The following is a 7875-nucleotide window of genomic DNA, read 5'->3' on the forward strand; positions in this document are numbered from 1 at the left end:
ATCTGTCACAATACACTGGCTCCTGCCCTATGATGTATCCAGTAAAATGTACTAATGTACACCCATTACCTGTTAGCATTAGTGTTACCCGATAATTACCTGAAACGAAATATTATCACGCCCATGGCCGGTTCTTATCTCGGGGTTTCATTACTCTCTTTCATTTCCAAACAGACTTATAGAAGTTTGCACATATTTTCTGAACACCCTGTAAAAACTATAATGAAACGTTGTATTTATTTACGCATTTCAGTTGTGATCAAATCGAAAATGCTATCCAATTTTTCACATTTGACATGGCATATACAGGGTCGCCAAAAATGAAAAATTAAGCTTAGTAGTAGTACGTGAAAAGAGACTTTGTTTTCCGGATATATTGAAAGAAGATATTTTTCAAGCCTCGTCATATGCAACGAAACAGATGTATCTGCATGTTTTCGCCGCCCCCGACATGGTTGCCGCCCCCGGGGGCGGCGACGGTATAGCTGATATCGGCAATCGGTAGATTATTGGTCACTATGCCCTCATACCAAATTTCAGATTTTTTCGTTAATTCTGAACAAAGTTATGGACTAGACAACGGAGCAGTAATCATAAAAAAAAAAGACAAAGTCCAAAAATTTTTTACCACCCTTTTTGGAATAAAAATCAGAAATTTGGGCCACAGGGGTAACTCGATACGTAGAACACGATGAGATCGACGAAACAGATGTATCTGCATGTTTTCGCCGCCCCCGACGTGGTTACCGCCCCCGGGGGCGGCGACGGTTCAGCTGATATAGGCAATCGGTAGATCATCGTTCACTATGCCCCCATACCAAATTTCAGATTTTTTCGTTAATTCTGAACAAAATTATGGACCAGACCCCGGAGCCGTAATCCTAAAAAAAAAACCGACAAAGTCCCCCGACGTGGTTGCCGCCCCCGGGGGCGGCGACGGTATAGCTGATATAGACAATCGGTAGATCATCGTTCACTATGCCCCCATACCAAACAGATTTTTTCGTTAATTCTGAAAAAAGTTATAGACCAGACCCCGGAGCCGTAATAAATCATTACTTTCAGTTTACACAATAAGAAACATAGCAGAGTTACTACCTTTCTAGTAGTACCTGTTAAAATTGGTCTTAGTATCGAGTATGTGTGAATCAAATAAGCCTTTTTGTCTCCCCTTCCCTTGGGTTTAACCAATAGTATTAAAATTATTTAGGAGATGCTTCGTTTTTGAGATATCGGGTGTTTTTTTTTTAAAAAAAAAATGATGATGAAAACAATAGAAATATTTAAGTACCTAACATCTAATGTGACCATGTCGTAATGCGACAACGTAACGACCCTTGCAATACTCCTAATTTTTTTCAGGCGGTTTGTAGTCACTTCATTTACTTGTGTTGTGTACTTTTAAATAAAATAAGATGGCAAACAATACATCAAATTTTATTTGTAAATTGAAACAACCAAAAAATTATCAATTAATATTATACCTAGACAAAGCGAAAAGTGAATCAAAAATGAAATGACTTAAAAAATATTTTGTTCAAAATGGGCGCCTCCGGACTGTAGACAAGCGCGACATCTTCTAATTATGGAGGTAGTGGCCGATCGACACTGAATTGGAGTTAATTCTCTACATGCTTGGACTATTCGCCGTCTTAAATCTTCTAGGGTATAAACTGGCATCACGTAGACATTTTGTTTAACAGGTGCTGTTAAACCGAAACCAAACGAAATAATCCATCGGTGTCAAGTCCGGTGAACTTGCGGGCCACGCTGCAGGTCCTCCATGACCAATCCATCTCCTGGGATAATAATTAATGTTTAACCACTCCCTAGGACCTCTACCAAGATAGGCAGGAAAACCATCTAGTTGAAACCAACTGTTCATTCGAGTATTAAGCGGAACATCTTCTAACAGATCTTGAAAATAATTTTCAAGGAACTCGGTAAACATGTCAGCATTTAATCGATGCGGAAGGAAGTAGGGACCAACTATAGTGTTGTCCAACACACCCAACCATACGTTACATCGGAATTCATGCTGAAAACTATGTTCCCTTACCGCCTAGAATCCAGAAGCACCCTTCCGAAAAATCAATTTTGCCATGAAACTATAAGAGTTAGGAAAAAAGTGAATGTACACTTTTTGTCAATAACAAACTGTTCTATCTAAAAACAGCATGATCTTTTATTTTCAGTAGGGTCGTATTAATTTTTTTTATAATTTAATGAGTCTGAGTCCCCATAACTCCGCCACTGGTTGCTTGCGGTACTTCTACTTCTATGGAAAAATGGTATCTTATAAGATGTGTCATGCCAAATTTGGCTTAAATAGCCTTTTTCATTTAGAAGTTATTTAAAAAATTCGAATTTTTTTAAAAATCTTTAACGCCCTATATTTCGAAAGAGAGGGTATAATCTAGAACCCAAATGGTGTCGATTTAACTAAACTTGCTTAAGCGAAAAATGCCGCAAAAAAAGTTGTAGGGTGTTTCTTTTTTTATTTCTGATTTTCTCCTTAACACAGAACCCAAATAACCGATTTGAGTAAAATTAGCTGTTACTTAGTATCTCTTCATGAAGTATGCAGTGATTATGTTCCTATTGGGTTAAATCACACAGGGTTTTCATTTTACTACAACCCTTTGTGAATATTCTTCTGTAACTTTTTTGTAAGTTTAAATTTTTACAAGCAACTATCAGAAGTAGGTAGAAAATTTTATTCTCCACAAAAATACATTTTTGAGAGTTTTACACTAGAGTAAATAATTAAAGCCTTTTTTAACAAAATTTGAAAACAAATTTTACACAACAACAATTCGTTAATTTCGGCGTTAATATCCTTAAAACATTATGACAAAATATGGTGTTTTGGAATTCCTACGTCAATTTCGTTCTATTTTCGCTGGTAGAGGAGCCCGTAACTACCAAATATCGAGTTTTCCCTTTTTCTTGTCCCGGCAAGATGCTTACCAGATGGCTAGAAATGTTTGCAAGTATACTTATTCAAAATACTTTCAGGGACAAAAGTTTTGTGACGCTAAATAAGCTACATGAAATCCCTTATTTACAGTATTTGGGATATTTACATATTACGAGTTGTCCCAAACGTTCCGAATACTCATCCATAAATTATAACGTGTTTTGGCTTGTGTTTCAAGAAAGCTCCAAAACTGATACCATCTAAATAAATATAGAGGAGATATAAAAAAAGGTATTTTTCGCAAGTATAGGACAAAAAACGTAAAGCTGATTAGTAATCTAAAGAACGTTCCTTTTGAAAAATTAATATTATTAAACAATAGAAATATGTAGGTATTCTGCTAGCTCTTTTCAAATACATAAAGATATCCAGTAGGAAAAACATAAATTTTGGAGTTTCTGAAGGAAACACTATTTCCCCATTATTGTTCCTACTTTTTATAAATCACACAGAACTGTTAATGTTTGCTATCGACACTTACAAATAATAATAGCTAACATTTTCGTTGAATTCAAATCTTTCAACAGTTTTATACCTGGTGTGAAAAAAAATACTCATATTTATCATGGTAAATGCAACTGAAGCAAAACATGTAATATTCCATTTACGAAATTCAAAAGAAATAATGGATTTAGTTTTAAATAATATACTCTCAGAAAATATCAGCAATACCAAATTTCTAGGCCTATATGTGGATAATAATCAATACTGGTCAGTACATGTCGACTATGTTGCCGGCAAATTGAATTCGACATTTTTTGCTATAAAAATAAGTAAAAAATATTGGATAAGTATTTATTATGGTTTAGGATATTCACACATAAAATATTTAATAATATATTGGGGTTCATCAACGATGCGCAACGAATATTTATTTTAAGAGAATTTCTCCTTAAATCGGCTAGACTCTTACATACCAATATTCAAAACAGATTGTATACTTAGTACATTTTATTCCTTACTCATCTATACGAATTTTTGTTAAACAAATTCACTTTAAGTGATACTTTACATACTCATGGTACAAAAAGTGCTAATTATGTTATTAATATTATCGAAAATCTCTATGCGGACGGGGTAGGTTTGGGGTACGCTATAATTAATTATTATTCACAAAAAAATCCTAGTCCACGCAAGCCCAATAACGATACAATACTGTTGCATGTCAAATTTTACCATCCTAAAGGTTAAGTATTTCACTAAATGATAATGAACAGATGAACCTCGACAATTTACAAACAATGTACGTACATGCAGAACTATTGACAGTTAGCCAAAATAAAGACAGTCATTCGAATTAATGAAAACCCATACTATTATTAAAATAGAATATTAGGTACTTAGGATAACGTAAACAATATGTTAATTACTTGGAAATGTGATACAAGCCTGTAGCTTCTTTGTTTTTTGACCAATTTAAAATTTTCTTTTTTTAAAATGTAGGATAAAAAAACTCTATCTAACTGTAATGATGCTGTTTTTATTGATGCAATTCACGGTCAACTGGGACGCATTTTTTTTTTACTTTAAAACAGCTAATTGGTATAAGCGATTTTTTCCAAAAAACAGATTACGTATTCTCATTCAGCATCCTTTAAAATGTCTTATCACCAAGTTTCATTAAATTCGATACACCTTCAGACGAGCACGAGTTGGCCGTGTATTGCATTAATAAAAACAGTAGTATTAGCAGTATCACAGTCAGATAAAGTTTTTTATCCTACATTTCATAAAAGAAATTTTTTACTCGACCAAAACATAAAGAAGTTACATTAGTTAGGCGTTTTAAGGGATGCTGAACGAGAATACGTAATCTGTTTTTTGGAAAAAAAATTGCTAATACCAATCAGTTGTTTTGATGTCAAGAAAAGGCGTCCTAGTTGGGCGTGAATTGCATTAATAAAAACAGCGGTATCACAGATAGAGTTTTTTTACCCTACTTTCCCAAATAAATATTTTTGAAATCAGCCAAAAAATAAAGAAGTTACAGGCTGTAGTATTTTTGGAACCAATTTTAGGAAACATATTCATCAATATAAACCTTTGTCGTATTTTGACGCCAATATTCGTTCCCCTAAATTCTATAATTTAAGCCCAGAATTTCTCCTGTTTTACTCAAAGGTAAATATCAAAAGGACCCCGCACTAATCTTATGGATTTTGGCCCCCGGTGAATTTATCTGTAACTTTGGGAAAATATAGGTTTCGACCTACTGATCAAATATCTCCATGGGCACAAAGCCCAAAAATCACTCCTATGGGCCCTATAGGGGGATTTTAGCCCAAAAATGATGGGGCGCGAGGAGATGACACATCGCTCAAGAAACCAATTCCTTCGCCGGGGAGAAGGCTGAAAATAGATTTTTGGGGCTAAAATTGTCCTCTATTTCATATTCTGGGACAAGTTCATGGCTGCTGACCTCCGAAATACCTGAAAATGGAGTGCGAAAGGGGTAAAAACGTGAATAATAAGACATACTATAAAAACGAATGCGGACCTCGCAAGTTGCGCCTGAAAGTTGACAATATTGTGGATTTGAGATTTCAATATATCCTCTCCCCTACAAGGGACAATAAAGGGGTTAGGGGGAGGGGTGAAAATATGATGTTGTTCGAGCCCGTCTTAGGCGATCGAGACTGGTTTCTGGGATTTTTAGGGCCATTGATTCCCTTTTAAGGGTCAGTTCAAACATACTCATCTTAATGTACTCAATTAGCGGCTGGGAGGAGTCAAAATGCAACAAATGAGCCAGACGCTTGATAATAGTCTGGAAGGTTGTTTTGGGACTGAAATCTCACACTGCACAGTTGGGAGACATGTGGCAGTCTCGTCAACGAGTTAAGGTTAGGTTCGGTTAGGATAGGCTGAGGTGACATGACAAGATGAACGATTTTCATTCGCTTCCTCAGTGCTAAACTGATTGCTCCCTCGATCCAAAAAAGCCGGCATTTTGTGTTCAATCCCTAAACGGGCCAACAAAGGCGCAGCATCCCTATAATCTCTATCGACCAACATGATATCGCCATTTTGGAACCATTCCTGCAAGATTTCGGCATCTCCCTCAAATGCATCCCTAAGGATTTCTGCATCGTTATTTCATATGTCTGAGAAATATGGCCCAAGAATCGCAAGAATATATCCATCTGGCGCGACAAGAAGTGTTGGTTTCAGAAGATGCCTCCCTTTATGCAGGGAATAGGACTGTCGAAGAATGCGGAAGTTGCTTCTTATGTATGTAGGCATAGGTAGAATCGCGAACTACAATTACCTTTGGCACAGCGGGCTCATTGTTGTACAACTCGTTGGCAAATGGAGTTACATGGCGGGCGTTCCCTTGTAATTGCTGCGGTGCCGATATTCTCCGGTACAAATCGCATTGCTAGTGACGTTCTGACCTTGCCTACAGCCAAACTAACAGCTTGTCTGCTCGAATAATTGAAGAGAGTTGCTAAAAGTTCATCCGATAATCCTTGTCTCATCTTGCAAAGGAATGTCATGAGATCCTTAGAACTTATATGTCGAACACCCCTTTCCTGAAGCACTGGGTCACAGAATTAATAGGACAGCAAAATCAACCTTATTCAATGAAAAAAGGCACATAAACTCTTCTTCGCTCAGTTTGTTGGGATTGAACAATTTATCGTTGGCTTGGGCCTCCCTCCGTAGATTTCCCAATAATTGCTGGAGATCAACCCCTGGTATAACGTAAGGACGATTCTCAACGACGATGTCAAAGCGAGAATTAGTGGCCGAAAAATCAGTCCATTTCTGTCAAGATGTTGACCACAACACCTAACACCTTCAGGAATGTAGATATCAACTTCCAGAAAAACATTTGACCTGCACTCGGAGGATATTCTGACCGTATTTTGAACCGCGAAGCAGAATAAACAGGCCCGATTTTGCTTTTGCTTCACAACATTAAGTCTTAGAGACGTTGGATTGTTTCGAACGATTTCTAACTCATTCCTAATAGACTGATTGCAATTAAAACAAAGCCTGGTATCATCTGCAACAACTGCGTCCTCGAAACCTTTTGCAGCTCGTCGAAGTATTGCTACCTGGTGCTTACCAACGTCGCCCCCTATTCGAGCCATTTGCTGCAAATGACCCCTCTGCTCACAGACAAAGCACATCATGCGAATATTTGAACCACGTCCTGGCATATTGAGACCACAGGCCAAAAAAAATTCACAAAGACACTGTCTTTAGAACGAGGTGATCCCGTAAGATAAACCACGAGACTGAAAAAAAATATTGGGTTTAACTTTCGCGAATTGATTGAAAACAACAGTACAAGTCAAGACAAATCGAAGAAAATACCCCCACCGCTGGATCCCCGCATATTATGTTGTCACTCCCCTGTCTCCCACTTCCATACCCCTTCCTGTCTAGAGAAAGATTGACTAGAGTCCACTGTCATTATTTATCGCATTCTGTTTTGTTCAATACAAAAACAATGTCGGATTTCTCACCTAACAGACTTTTTCTCAGGCCATTTACCCTACGATGGATTCAACAACTCCGAAACTCCCGTTGGACTATTAGTCCAAGCATTATAGAGAAATGCTTACAGAAATTATTACCTGGACAAAAAAAATATGACCGTATAGGAAATTAAATTTTAAATTGATTTTCTTATTCTTTAAACTCGATCCAAAATGGCGAACATGGTTAAAAAAAATCGCAAAGTTGCAAAAAACGGTTTTTCTAAAATAACTAAAAAAATATAGCAGCGATTGAAAAATTATAAATGAGAAAGTTGTAGGCTTTAAAAAGATCTATCGACTGATTTTTTTTAAGTATCGATTGATTTGTTACTTTTCGAGATATATCGAAAAAACCGTTAAAAATCTTCTCTTTTCTCTTCTTCTATAACTCGTTTACATTTACGT

The 7875-nt window shown here is 36.7% G+C and overlaps 1 protein-coding gene across 2 annotated transcripts in view; it reads left to right on the top strand.

Moving 5' to 3' along the window:
* LOC108917102 (acyl-CoA Delta(11) desaturase-like) overlaps positions 1-7875 on the top strand; it is a 50483-nt gene that overhangs the window by 25087 nt on the left and 17521 nt on the right. The gene's annotated exons all lie outside the window — the stretch shown is intronic.

Source organism: Anoplophora glabripennis, unplaced genomic scaffold (assembly GCF_000390285.2).
Source record: "Anoplophora glabripennis isolate ALB-LARVAE unplaced genomic scaffold, Agla_2.0 scaffold45, whole genome shotgun sequence".
In the NCBI taxonomy this organism is placed as follows: domain Eukaryota; kingdom Metazoa; phylum Arthropoda; class Insecta; order Coleoptera; family Cerambycidae; genus Anoplophora; species Anoplophora glabripennis.